Source organism: Cyprinus carpio, chromosome B22, assembly GCF_018340385.1.
Source record: "Cyprinus carpio isolate SPL01 chromosome B22, ASM1834038v1, whole genome shotgun sequence".
In the NCBI taxonomy this organism is placed as follows: domain Eukaryota; kingdom Metazoa; phylum Chordata; class Actinopteri; order Cypriniformes; family Cyprinidae; genus Cyprinus; species Cyprinus carpio.
In genome coordinates, this window is record NC_056618.1 from 9,119,887 (window position 1) to 9,135,807 (window position 15,921).

At 34.8% G+C, this 15,921-nt stretch overlaps 1 long non-coding RNA gene across 4 annotated transcripts; it reads left to right on the forward strand.

The window, feature by feature from the left end:
- Nucleotides 1-6,776: 6,776 nt before the first annotated feature.
- On the forward strand, nucleotides 6,777-15,413 carry LOC109089382. 4 transcript variants are annotated; one of them, XR_006158118.1, is made up of 4 exons: nucleotides 6,777-7,441; nucleotides 7,531-7,615; nucleotides 12,002-12,123; nucleotides 12,361-12,655. It is a non-coding gene; the product is annotated as an uncharacterized LOC109089382 (long non-coding RNA). The 4 variants fall into 4 exon arrangements; XR_006158120.1 differs by lacking the exon at nucleotides 12,361-12,655 and adding an exon at nucleotides 15,256-15,413 and having other exon boundaries at nucleotides 6,777-7,615; XR_006158119.1 differs by lacking the exon at nucleotides 12,361-12,655 and adding an exon at nucleotides 14,770-15,010 and having other exon boundaries at nucleotides 6,777-7,615.
- Nucleotides 15,414-15,921: the final 508 nt, after the last annotated feature.

The window sequence follows — 15,921 nt, forward strand, 5'->3', positions numbered from 1 at the left end:
GGTAAATAACATACAAAGGTGTACCTTTTGAAAAGGTACTTGTGTATCTTTTTCTAAGAGAGTCATACTGCAGGATCATGTTATAAGATTATCAAGCACACAAAGTATATCATATTAAATTTTTTCATACTAATATCACTTGATTTGAGACCCTTTTGTCCAAAATCAGCACTAATGATTTTAGCATTTTGTAGTAAAGTGGCTTCCCTGTAGAGCAGAAGTCAACGGTTTCATGTGAACATAAATGAAAAAAATCCTTGCAACGACGCTGATCACACAGACTGACACCTCAGATACACTCACTCTCACCGTCACACTATTGACACCTCAGAAACACACTTGCACGGATACACACTCAAACAGACACTATCGACACCTCAGACACACTCGCACGGCACACGCTCACACAGATGTATTATTGACACCTTAGACACACTAACAAACTGACATCAAAAAAGCATCCAGCAGTAGACACATTCTCATGCACAGATCAAAGCACATTTCTGTACAGATATAAATAATCAGTACCACAGCAGAGTTTACTTTATCACCTTTTGATGGATAGTTTGCATCTATGTTTTGCAAACATGAATATGCTGCAGTGAAAATGCTCATCCATAGATCACAGTGTCTGAGGTCGTTGCAGGAATTTCCCAGTGAAAATGTTCAGACAATATGTGTATTTGAACTTAGAACAACATTGAAGTTTGATCATCATCTGATTGTGATTGGTGAATATACCACATGACTCTCCTCTTCAGCTTTCTGTAAAAAATGCATAACACAAGATATAATAATAGTAATATTAATAACAATAATGACAATTCTTTTATAAACACATGGTGCAGTTGTGATAGATCATTATACTATGAAAGCCCATTTCTGGCATTAGGCCTGTCACAATAATCAATATATCGACTTGTCACACAATATATAAAGAGATTATGAAACACACAAGTCAAAATTAGTATGAAATAACTTTTGACATTTAAGTGATAATTTGAACTTTTTAAGTTATAATTTTAAATTTTTAATATCATAATTTCGTTTTTAGTATGTCATAATTTCTAATTTTGTCATAATTATGATTTAACAGAGAATGTTTTTTTTATGTAGTGGAAATGTTAACATTAGTTAACATGAGTAAACTACTTTAGTTAACATGAACAATACTGTTATAGCATTTATTAAACTTAGTTATTATTATTTCAACATTTACTAATGCATTATTAGAATCAAAAGTTGTGTTTGTTAACATTAGGTAATGCACTGTGAACTAACATGAACTAACACCGAACAACTAAACTTTTTATATTACCTACATTAACAAAGATTAATAAATAATGTTGTAAATGTATTGTTCATTGTTTGTTCATGTTGGTTAAAAAATTAACTAATGTTCACAAATAACCCCCTACTGTAAAGTGTTACCAATTATACTCAACATATTAACGATAAATTGTCTTACCGTTTTCTGTGCGCTTCTTTTGTAGAATGTCGTCTCGGCATAAGTGATCTCTACTTCACAAGTCTCAACTGTTTTAACAAAAACAGATGCATTAAAACCACTAAACTCTGTTCTTCACAGCCTATGTGTTATTATTAGGGTTTTCAAATTTAACACCAAAGTAACAGATTTTAGAAGGTTCTAAAATGGCAATAACAGATTTAATTATAGCCATTAGGCCTAACTTTTTCCACACACTAATAGTTACTAAAATAATTTTTTATTATTACATTTAGAGAGACACATAAATCACACATTAATGATTTTTAAAAATGTATTTACTCACCACTTGTACTAGCGACTAAATACATTTTATAAATACAGAGATAGTATGTTAAAAGTGCATTTAAGTTCATATCCACGGTGTCCAAAAATAGCACAGTTGAGTACACTTAGATGATCTGAAGTTTATCTTAAGAAGTACTTAATAATCACTTTTAATATATTAAGTACAAAATTATTAATCAAAATATAAAAAAGGTCTATCAGGTGGCAAAAATAATAAAAAAATTCTAAAAGAATTAAAAAATATATAAAACATATAAATAAAAAATTTACTTAGAACATATTTTTGAAGAATTATTTCTAATTTTTTTTGAAAGTAGAAGATAATACTTGCCTTCTTTATCCGTTTTTCTGTGTTTCCTGCAGGTGCAGAAGATCATGACTGATGCTACAATCAACAGAGATCCAGTAGCAGCATAAACCAGCACTATCAGAGACACTGAATCTGGAGGATATGAAGTAGAGTAAAAGAGAGACATTAATGTAAGTGACTGAATCAGTCTGATCTACAACAGAAGACAGACTTCAGCTCAGTGAATAAACACATAACAGCACCGTCATACCTGAACATGTCTGACAAAGTCCTGTGATGTCCAGATGTGTGGTCTGGTTAGTGAATGAATTGTTGATCACACAGCTGTAGGTGTTTTTATCCTGATATTCCACCTCCAGAGGTAGAGAGAGACTGATGCTGAGATCAGACACACTGATGCTGGACAATAAACTGTTTCCTTTGTACCAGGAGAGAGTCACATGACTCACATTCACCACTGAACACACCAATGAACAATTCTGCTGTGATGAAGATGATGATGATGAAGAACATTGTGAAGAGTTACTGCTGATGACAGGAACAGGCAGACAAACTGAGAAACATGAGAGAATAAGAGGAATATGAACACAACAATCAGCTTATTTTCAGCGTTTTTTGTAGTAAATCTGTGTAATACATTTTGTGTTAAATGAGTGTTTAGTGTGTTAACAGTCACTGAATGTGTCTGTCATCTCAAAATAGAAAATAAATAAATATTTGACTATGTAAATAGAATATATGAGCATTTCAACAAATGATCTTTGCTCACCATAGACAGAAACACTGAATGTTTTCGATGTCAGTTTCGCTCCACTTATCTCTAGTTGATAAACTCCAGCGTGTTCAGTTGTGATGTTTGTGATGGTCAGAGATCCAGTTTGATTGTCCAGCTTCAGTCTGTCTCTGAATCTCCCGTCAGTATCATTAAATGTGGAGACAATTTGCTTTCTTTTCTTCATTTTACCTACAGGAGACTTTCCAGCTACATATTTCCACAGTATGTCATTACCATCACATACTTCAACATCAGTGTTAAGAGTGACAGAATCTCCCTCCATCACTGACACTAAATCACCAAACACACCTGGAGAATATAAAAAGATTTTACACAGATTAAAGTTTACAAAGCCTGAAATCAGCTTCATTCACATGTGAAGTTGACAACAACAGAAACAAAAAAACGAAATGTAAAATATCAGCGGTCTTTCAAAACAGCTGTTGTAAACTACCAGCTGTTACCATAATAGAGACTGTTGCAGCAGCGCTATTTAACAGATTAAACGCATGTATATGCATAATGCACAAATCTGTACATAATTTTTCAGAACCAGATGTATATCATATTAGTATTATGTTTTTATCTCTCTCTTAGTCTTACTTATTTAAATGTTCTTTCTGTTCTCATGTTATAAATGTACATGTGTGTATATATTTACCTAAAGCTCCTGAAAAACCACAATCTGTAATGTAACATCGTAACTCTTCAAAGTGTAGAGGACAATCATGTTTAAAGTTTAAATAATTTTTGACATTATTGTATGATAATTATTGCAGACTGAAGGTACTGGTTAATTGTTCTGGATATATATAAATGGGAGATTTAGATCATTAGATCACTTGCACTTTTTGAGTAGTACATTTTTATGACATTTGTAGATGTTCATGATAACTGCAGTAGTATTTTTAAATATGTATATTTTATTAAAAATGTTCTGCAAAGAAAATAAAAAAAGACAGATATTTTAAAAAGTTCAGACTTTCTGATCATTTACACTGCAGGGATTTCCTTTATTTATTTATTTATTTATTTTTATGAACTTTTCCAGATCTGGAAATGTCAATGAAAACTTCCCAACTCTAATCCCAACAGTGACCTGAATTCAGAATAAGTAGATCTTGTATTATATTCATACAAAATTCACAATAATTTTGGTACATAACGAGATGATAATAGCTTACTCCAAAATATAAGAAAGAAAGAAAAAAAAAAAACCTTCACAATGATTTTATAAACTTACCAGTCAGACTCCAGCAGCACAAACAGAACAAGACAAACTTGTGAAACATTTTCTTCAGTGGTTCAGTGTGTGATCTAACTGCAGAACTGTTAAAGTGTTGTGTGAATCCTCCCCTGACTGCGTTCGACCCTCCTAGTTCACATCCTGTATTAGCATATGATCAGTATTGGGCCTGTTACTCAAAAAATGTAATATATTACTCATTACTAGTTACTCATTTCAAAAGTAATATTATTACTTACTACTCCCAGCCAACAGTCTGGAGCACCGCTATGGTTTCTGGACCCCCTGAACAGCATATTCACTCGGCCCTCTCCATCATCAGGCCGAGGCTTGGAATCCTCCTAACCTTACCCCCCCCCACCCCCCCCCCCCCAACCCTACAACGCCCCTGTCAACAGTAATTAGTTACACTACTAGTTTCAGTACTTTTCCATTACACCTCAAAAAATTGGAAATTGCATCAATTTTGCAGTCTGTGAATACATGAAAGTTACAGATAAATGAAGAGTACAGCTGGCTCAAACTGATGGCAAGCCACACATTTTTAAACTTCTGTTATTTAATAAAGCAGCAACATAGTAAAATCTGATAAAAGAAGATATAACCAACTAAACATGTTGGCATTGTCTAGTTGTCACACTACTTTGCTGGAAGGAACACGGAGTCGAGGATAATCGAGAGAGCCTTTATTAATCCAACACATCGGTAAATCCAACATGGAAAACAGGAGGAAGACACACATACTGACATGTAGACCTGACAAACACAGACTGAAAGGACATTGCTTATAAAGACAGGCTAACAAGGGAGCTAAGGAGACACACCTGGGAACTAATCAACAATCCATGGGAGACAGAAACTGGGTCACAGAGAACATGGGGAATGGAACACATGAGGGGAAAACACAACATAATGAGTCCAGGGGTGTGACATTACAACCCTCCCGGAAGGTGCGACCTCGCACCGTAGAAACAACAGAGGGAGGCGTGGGTGGGAGCTTGGGAGGAGGTTCCAGTGGAGGACGGACCCCCGGGAGGGGGCCAGCAAACAGAGACCACGGAGGAAGGAGCCAGGAGGTACCTGGAGCAGGAGGAGCCCAGCAGAACCCAGGCCACAGCCATAATGACGGCCCGAGGTGGAGCCGACGGGGGGAGGAGCCATGGAGGAGGAGCCGGAGACACTGAAAGCACAGGGTGGTTGCATTAATTGATTTAGTCATCAACCTCCTGTCTGACTTCTCTCCTAGAACATTCATACAGGCAAATTAAACTAATCCATTAAAATACAAATGGAAAAACTTTCAAGTAAGAAACTTCTGTTCACCATGGTTGCATTCATTGATTTAATAAGAATTTTTCATGTAAAATCAATTATTAAATTATCTTTTTTTAGCAGTTATTTCCTTAGTTTTCAATAAAACCAAAATATTATCAATATTGTTTAGTAATCATTTAAAACGTGTAATCTTATAATTTGGTAGAGATGTCTAATACAATGTCTAATATAATCTAATATCTAATATATGTCTAATATGATCTAATATAATGTTACTCAAGTGCAGTAAATGATGTAATGAATAACACAATATTTGCTCACTGATTCATTCAGTGACAATTTCTGCTGGTTACAAAGTTACACCAGTAGGTGGAGACAAATGAGCATCTTATGTGTGAAGAAGTTCTTTGTTCCAAACGGAACCCTAAGCTCTCATGATTTTCCTCTGAGGCTGCATTACAGTCCACTTTTATGTGCCCTTCCTTTGTTAAATTTCATTCAATTGCTGAACTTGAATTTTCAAAAACAACCTCCGCACGAGTGTCATTACTGGTGGAGATAACGATGTTTTAAAAATATGGTCCGTATGGTCTCGTGGACATGTGTCATGGCGGTCATTGTAAGTCCACAAGAGCAAGTGCTCATGAAGTCCCATTTGGGACAAGGCTTAGTTTGTCCCTCAAGGGCTTTCTCCAAACTTTAGTAAGGTAAGGCCTTTGTTAATCACCACTTTTTTTTAAAAAAAAAAAAGAAAAAAACATAGTTTGTATCAAAATTGGAATATTCTGTTAATGCCATTGTAACCCTTCAAAACCATAGCAAACTATAACAAGTGACTGTACAGATATTATAAATCTATAAAGTTTTAAAATACTCATACCAAACTAAACATTTAACACTTAAATAAATTAGACCCAATACAGTGAGTATGGAAAGTATTCAGACCCCAAAAAACTAATCCAACTTATATCTATAGAAGCCGAAATAAAAAACATGATTATATCACCTGATTCAATCAATAACTGAATTCTTTGAAATTGAAACACTGGATGGCGCTCTAATACATATGCATATTTGTGTTTTAATATATCAGGCAATTTATAAAAAGTGCACAATGTGGATGCTGTTTTTGCAAATATGATGCTAATAATAATAACATTGATTGTTTCAATACCTTAGTGAAGCTAATTGAAGTATATTTAAAACAATATGTTTAGGACCTCAATACATACCAGCCCAGTAAACATTATAATAAGAAATCCAAACCATCTTCTTCTAGTGCAGTGTTGCCAACTTAGCGACTTTGTCGCTAGATTTAGCGACTTTTCAGACCCACTGGTCAAACGCTTTATTAGTTTCGTTTCTGAGGGTGTGTGTTGTGTTTATCTGCTTTCTCTAACGGTTTTTAGGTTTACAATGCAGACACATACACTTGATGCGGGATGCTATTTATGTAAAACGCAACAACATGACAGCTTTGCAGACCAACACACACACACACACACACACACACACAAATAAAAATACAGATGAATCGGAACGGATGCTGTTGCGGATCTGTTATAAACAATAGAGAGGGTCATTTAGTGTCACTGCACACGTGTATTAATGTTTTATTATCATGTAGCGTGAAATCCTCGACACATTTGATGCTCTTTATTTGACTGAAATAATGTTTTGTGTGATTTCATAAACTCGGCGGCATCTGCTAGGTAGCGTTTTTGTGTCATTTCTCTTCGAAATGAACGCAGATGTGTTTATCATTTATTAACTTTAATGAAAAGCTTCAGTCCTGTGTTACTGTGTGTTGCTGAGAGGTGTGCTGCTATTTAAAGTGACCTTACACTGCTGCACGATGAATCGGGTGAAAAGTCACTCTCAGGAAACAATGAACAAAAGAGGGAACTGAGACATATCTACAGACCAGAATATAACAGAGACTTTATCATATCAGTCATGTGGGCTCTTTTGACCAGTAAACATCCACCCACTCAGAGCACACTAGCTGTACTAACATTACCAGGACACTGCACTAACCACGTATTTGATATTGATTTTTGCTACTAAAATTAAAAAGACGAGTATCGTTGGATAACTCCATCACTCATGTTGTGTTCCCTGATCCTCAGGTGGTGTTACACAGCTGGACCTGGAGCAGATATCTTGAGCAGTCAACATTTGTCTGATCTTTACAATTATCATAGGAAACTTAAGGTAAGATCTGGTTATTATCTTAATCACTTGAAATTTCAACCATTGTTTTACCTATGGACAGAAGTCCTGTTATGCTATTGGGAAAAAAAAAAAAAAACAATATATATATATATATATATATATATATATATATATATATATATATATATATATATATATATATATACTGCTTTGTTAGTTTCTCAACAAAGCTGTTGCAAACAAATGAAATGATTTACCACCATCAAGAACAAATCATAAATTGTAAATTATACATTGAATTTATTCATTAAATGACCCAGACACTGGCAGAAAAAGCAGGATATACCTTTATTAAAAAAAAAAAAAAACACTCTAGATGATGTATTCTGCTTAGCATGATTTGAAACTACAGAAACTACACTCAGAGAAAAAGGTAAGGTCTCACTGGTGCATCACCTTTTTTAAATTCTGAAGGGTAAATAAGTACAATGTAGTACTTTTTGAAAAGGTACGGACATCAGCTGTATTTTGAGAGTCATACTGCCTATGCACACAATGTATATATCAGCATGCACACAAAGTATTAATGATTTTTTTTTTTCACACTGAATATCACTGTTTGATTGGGACCTTTTTGTCAAAAATCAGCATTAAAGGAGTCATGACATGAGAAATCAAAATTGCCTTGATCTTTTGTCTTATAAGAGGTCTCTGTACCATTTAAACATCCTGCAAGTTTCATAGCTTAAACATCCTCCTCATTATTAACAAAGCATTTATTTAATCAAGCTCAAATCAAGCTGGGAAGTCGTGGCCTAGTGGTTAGAGAGTTTGACTCCTAACCCTAAGGTTGTGGGTTCGAGTCTCAGGCCGGCAATACCACGACTTAGGTGCCCCTGAGCTAGTAACAGAACCCCCAACTGCTCCCCGGGCACCGCAGCATAAATAGCTGGCCACTGCTCCGGGTGTGTGTTCATGGTGTGTGTGTTCACTGCTGTGTGTGTGCACTTTGGATGGGTTAAATACAGAGCACCAATTCTGAGTATGGGTCACCATACTTGGCTGTATGTCACGTAGTTTTGGATACAGTGGGAAAAGGTGATGTCATCCGGGCACAAAGATTTGAATAAACACCGCCCCAAGAGCAAGACCTCAACCTAGGCCCCCGCATTCCGCACGATTCTCTGTATGCTGTACATTCAAGAATTGACAATAAAGCAGACTTGACTACTTGACGCTAGTGACACTACACACTGAATGTGAGTGTCACATCGCATCAAAAGCAAACAGAAATTGCAGTCACTGCTGCCATCTTGTCTACACTGGATACAGTATAGAGATGCACATTCACTTTCTGACACAGTCCACGCGCTCGAGTCTGTCGACAATCAGGAAGACTGAGTAAAAGAACATCGCTTTGATTCAGCTCGTCGTCAAACTGAGTCAAAGAACATTCGCTTTAGCCCTCAAAACATTCATAGCGCGGGGGGCGTTGATACTGTTTGATGTTAGCCAATAATAACAGCGGCCGATTACTGAGAAGCCTTAAAGGACCGCCCCTTAAAAACAGGCTTTTTCTGAGAAAGGTCCAGAATGAGGGTTGAAAAAAACTCAAGGAAAATTTGAAAATGATAAAAATAAATCCATGTCGTGACCCCTTTACTGATTTTAGTATTTTGTAGTAAAGTAGGCAAAGGATTCATGTGAGCATAAATGAAAAAATCCTTGCAACGACATGCTGACACCCAGACTGACACCTCAGACACACTCACACCCGTCACACTAATTGACACCTCAGACACACACACTCTCACCGTCACACGCTCACACAGACGTATTGTTGGACACCTCAGACACACAGATACACACTCAAACAGACACTATTAGACACCTCAGACACACTCGCACGGCACCACGCTCACACAGATGTATTATTGACACCTTAGACACACACTAACAAACTGACATCAAATGCAAGCATCCAGCAGTAGACACATTCTCCATGCACAGATCAAACCAATTTCTGTACAGATATAAATAAGTCAGTACCACAGCAGAGTTTACTTTATCACCTTTTGATGGATAGTTTGCATCTATGTTTTTGCAAACATGAAAACGCTGCAGTGAAATGCTCATCCATAGATCACAGTGTCTGAGGTCGTTGCAGGAGGTTCCCAATGATCAGACAATAGTCTAGTACTTAGAACAACATTAAAGTTTGATCATCTTCTGATTTTGATTGGTGCATATTCCACATGATCCTCTTCGACTTTCTGTAAATAAATGTATAACACAATATATAATAATACTACTACTGATAATAATGATAGCAATAGCAACAATAGGAGTCTGGCTTTGTAAGGAAAACACTACAGGGCCTCAAATGATGCCTTCTTTTCACCTGTCCACATTTTACATATATTGTGCCATAACTCAATATATTGATTACTGTGACAGGCCTAAGGCAGTAATGAGCTTTCATAGCATAATAATATATCACAAAACTGCACCATGTGTTTATAAAAGACTTGGTACTACAAAAAAACAAAACAAACAAAAAAAAAACAATTACATTTATTATTCCAGGATGGAAATCTGAATCGACTCAAAGCCACAATTCACAGTTCTGGTACATATGTGAATGTAACAATGCAAAATGGTTGCTCTCTCACAGCTAGTGTAAAGGGAGTTTCACAAAGGAGAGAATGCATTTTTGAATTCTTCTTGTGCTGTATATTAATTTTTGTTGTTATTGTTTTTCTATGCAAACATGCATTAGATGGATGTGTTTGACTGTCTTTTGCAGAATCTTGTGCATGCAATATTATGCACGCACTACTTGCATTATTATGCTGTTATATTATCATTAATATTTAGTTGCATAAAATGGTCTTAAAATGACAATACTACCACAATTATTTCTGGGACAATACACTGACCAACAGAAAGTAGTTATGGTGACTATAAGGGAAAAAAAAAATATAATAATAATGCTCTGGTAAATCATAACAAAAAAAGAAAAGTGACAAACAAAGTCAAAATTATGTGATTAAAAATTACAAATTATAACATGCTTGAGTCATATAATGATATAATGATTAAAATTAGTATGTAATAATTTCAACATTTTCAATTAGAATTTGACCCTTGTTATATCTCATTACTTACACGTTGTATATTGATTTCTAATAATTAGAATTTTTCATCGCATACTTTCAATTTAGTATGTCTTAATTTCTGTGATTTACCAGAACATGATTATTTTTACTAATTTATTTTTTTTATTAGTGGAAATGGACTAAAATATTAGCCAGACAAAATCAAAAGTACACACTGATCTACATCAGACTCTCTTCTGAAATTATAAGGAAATAGTTTACAGTAAGGTTTCATTAGTTAACATTGCTTAACAACTTTAGTTAACATGAACTGAGAATGAACAGTACTTTTACAGCATTTTTAATCTTATTTAATATCAAATTAAACATTTCCTAATGCATTATTAAAACATAAAGTTGTGTTTTTTAACATTAGTTAATGTACTGTGAACTAACAGTGAACAACTGTACTTTTAATAAATACTTTAACAAATGAACTGTCCACAGTTTGTTCATGTTAATCAATACATTAATGTTAATATATGACACCTTATTGTAAAGTGTTACCAATTATACAGATACTCAAGAAATTAACGATAAATTGTCTTACCGTTTTCTGTGCGTTTCTTTTATAGAATGTCGTCTCGGCATAAATGATCACTACTTCACAAGTCTCAACTGTTTTAACAAAGACAGATGCATTAAAAACACAAACCTCTTATTAGATCTGGTTCTTCACAGCATCTGTGTTATATTTCTGCTTTCAAATTTAACACCAAAGTAACACTTAAAGATGAAAAATAAAAATGGCATTAACAATTTAAATTATCCATCAGGACTATAACTTTTTTCCACACACAAATAGATCCTAAAAGAGTGTTAATCATTACATTTAGAGAGACACACAAATCACACATTCATTTATACGTATATCAAACACAAATGTGATGTTTGACAAAGCAACGTTTTTTACAATCTTTTTATTTAATCAGCACTTAAGTTCAACAAGCACAACAAAAGTTATCATTCATATGAATTTCAGAGCACCAGCCACATCTTTACGCATGTAAGATTCATAAAGCTTTTTTTTTTTTTTGATGAGTATTTTTTTTTATGAGATGAGTAAAGAATTATGCTCAGTGTCATTATACACAAATAGACATTTATTATAACAATGAAAAGTATGAGAATACTTCCAATTAAATTACAAAATATGGCTATCCGTTGGCTAAAATATATTGAGAACATATTATTAAAGAATTATTTCTTATTTTACTTGTTTATAAAGAGTAAATAATACTTGCCAGTTTTTCTGTGTTTCTTGCAGATGCAGAAGATCCCGACTGCAGCTACAATCAACACAAGATCCAGCAGCAGAAACAGAGATCAACACTACTATCAGAGAAACTGAAGGAACTGAAGTAGAATAAAAGAGAGACCGTGATCAATGTAAGTGAATGCATCAGTCTGATCACTACTGTAAACACACATATCACTGCTGCTGTACCTGAACATGTGTGACAGAGTTGAATGATGTCCAGATGTGTGGTCTGGTTGCTGATGTGATTGTTGAGCACACAGCTATAGCTGTTTTTATCCTGATATTCCACCTCCAGAGGTAGAGAGAGACTGATGCTGAGATCAGACACACTGATGCTGGACAATAAACTGTTTCCTTTGTACCAGGAGAGAGTCACATGACTCACATTCACCACTGAACACACCAATGAACAATTCTGCTGTGATGAAGATGATGATGATGATGAAGAACATTTTGAAGAGTTACTGCTGATGACAGGAACAGGAAGACGAGCTGAAAACATGAGAGAATAAGAGGAATATGAACACAGCTGTCTCATTTTCAACATTGTGAAATGTAGTGAATCAGTTAATTTTGTGTTGAGTGAGTGTTTAGTGTGTTAACGGTCACTGAATGTTTCTGTCATCTCAAAATATAAAATAAATAAATATTTGACTATGTTAATAGAATATGTGAACATTTCGACAGTTGATCTCTTCTCACCATAGACAGAAACATTGAATGTTTTTAATGTCTCTTTTGCTCCACTTATATCTAGTTCATAGAGTCCAGCATGTTCAGATGTGATTGTGATGGTCAGAGATCCGGTCTGATTGTCCAGCTTCAGTCTGTCTCTGAATCTCCTGTCAGGAAAGTCACATGAGATGTTTTGCTTCTTTTTGCTCATTGTAGCAATATTAGACATTCCCGCTCCATATTTCCACATTATGATGTCGCCTTCATGTATTTCAGTAACATCAGTTTTTAAAGTGACAGAATCTCCCTCCGTCACTGACACTGATTCACCAAACACACATGAAGAACAGATTTGACATGGATTAAATCCTCTGATGGTTTACAAATCCTGAAATCAGCTTCATTTACACGAGGTTGAGTGAAGTTGAGAGCAGCAGCAGAAACCCGCTACTGTTATCAATACAGAGAGTGTTAGAATCAAACAGACAGAGAAAACACTGATACACCAATTGCAAATTTCTGGAAATATGTTTAAAATATCAATTAATAGAGTATATGGCAGCATAATTTATGAAACAGAAGAAAAAAAAAAACAAAAAATAAAAATATCTATATATATATATATATATATATATATATATAATATATATATAACGAACTACAGCAACCCGAGCCCCCTTCATAGTAGCCTAATGCTACAGTTCATGATACAGTTCACCACAATAATGATCTATTTAAAAAATGTCACTTTAACTATAACTGTATATTCATATCAAATACCTTATTAGTGCAACACATCTTTAATCTTTAATTTGTTTTTAAAAGTGTAGAGGACAATCAGTGATTAAAGTTTCAGAATTTATTGACAATAAATACATATATATATATATATATATATATATATATATATATATATATCTATATATATATATATATTATGAAAGATTTAGATCAATGTGTAGTCTTCTATGCACTATAAGGATCCTGCACATTTTGACCAGTGAGTTTCCATGTTGTAGACGTTTATGATAGCTGTGGTAGTATATATATATATATATATCTATATATATATATATATATATATATATATATAATATATATAAATGTTTTTTGAAAGGACAACTGTAGCCTGATATATAGTTCAAATATCTGAAAGCAGCTCACACTTCTGAACATTTCAGTTCGCTGTAGGGATTTTCATTATTCTTCATGACTTTTCCAGACCTGGAAAAATTTATGTAAAGTTCCTGACTCCAAAAGAAACATGAATTTAAAGTTACAAGATCTTGTATATTATAATCAATATTCATTGTTTTTTTTTTTTTGTTGTTGTTGTTGTTTTTTTTTTCAGTACATAGCAGCAGATGAAAATATTCAATATTCTAATTTACACCTAATTACCAAAAAAAAAAAAATTATATATTTTTTTGTAACTTACCAGTCAGACTCCAGCAGCACAAACAGAACAAGACAAACATGTGAAACATTTTCTTCAGTGGTTCAGTGTGTGATCTAACTGCAGAACTGGTTAAAGTGTTAAAGTGTGAATCCTCCTCTGACTGCGTTCGACCCTCCTAGTTCACATCCTGCATTTGCATATGATATAATGTTATAGTTCATCTAACCCTTATTAAGATTTTTACTGGTTTTAATGGATAAAAAAATCATCAATTTTTATAAAAAGGTTAAGGGTTCATATTACTGCCTCAGTGACAGCTTTTCTTTTGAGAGTGAAGTTACCCGACTGTGTGAAAGGTCTAAAAGTAGAACATTACTGTGTGAATTGTAGAACACAGTGATTTTAAAATGATGTTTATTTATTCAAAATGAATGGAAAAACCCAGAAAATAAATTTAAAACCATGTTACGTTCTCACAGTACTGGCTTTACTGATGTTTATATTTTGAGTCACACTCAAACCAGCTGTGGTTAGTTTTTCTAAATTTGATCCATTGGGTGGAAAAAAACACGTCAGTGTAAAATTGAAGGTGACGAGTTTCTTCCTGTGCTGCTAATATTTACAGCATTAATCTAAATGAAAAAAAAAAAAAAAAAGAAACTTTATGGTCCAATTCTTACTAACTGCATGCCATCGCCAGCAATGCATGAAATGGGCCCAAGATCATCGAGATTGGAAGAAAATGGCCTGGTCTGAAGAATCAAGATTTCTACGCTGATTACCGACAGAGGCTACGGCATCTGGAGACACTGTTGGGTGGACACAGGCCAGCAGCGGTAGCGGTGTTTTTGCTTTGGGTAATGTTTTCTTAGGACATTTTAGGCCCCAATATCCTAATACAGCTGTAAGGTATATGATAATCGTTGTGGACCAAGTGCACCCATTCATGACAAACTGTTCCCTGATGGCCATTAATGGCAAATTATACTTTGTTGTTGTACACGTATGCTAGCGTATGCATACAGTCAACCTTGTAGCCTTTCAAAGTACACTCCATTTGATTTTTTGCAGGCGGTCGAACCATCCCATTCTTTCTCGCTCACTAATGCTTGTCAATGCGGCTATCTGTTGTTGTTGCGGGCGATTGCAGTTTGCTGATATATGATTTGATGTTCCATCTCTTTAGGTTTCTACTGTGAATCAATGACCCAGGACAGTGTTGCCACCTTGTGGAACAACTGATTACTGCAAAAATTAAGTGCACATGTGCGACCTGCATGTACAAAGCATGTGCGGTTACACAATCTGATTTTTGTTAGTATAGTATAGTATAGTATAGTGTAGTATAGTAAGTATATATGGTTCCAAAAATCAGATGTTGCATGTTACAGTACACATGACAAAAATTTGCATCACCCGCACTGTACGCTGTTCCTCGTGTACATGCAAAAAGTGAAGAATACTTTGGGCTTTACCAACTGGATAATGCGCCATGCCACACTGCTGGAATCATCAAATAGTGGTTTGAGGAACATGATGGTGAATTTCTGTCAATGCTTTGGGCATCCAAATTCACCTGACATGAAACCCAATAGAACTTTTGTTGTTCAACTTGGAAAAGGGGGATTTATGCTACATCACCACCATCCTGCAATGTATGGGAACTGGAGGACCAGTTGTTGACATTATGGTACCAGATACATAGGAGCCGCCTCCTCGTCAATCAAGTCAAATAAATTCCTAGATGCATGGCTACCGTTTTGCAGGCTAAAGGAGGTCCTGCCAGGTTATTATGTGGTCTAATGTAATGTTCATTGGTGTATATATCTAATAAAAATTACCATAATCTTTC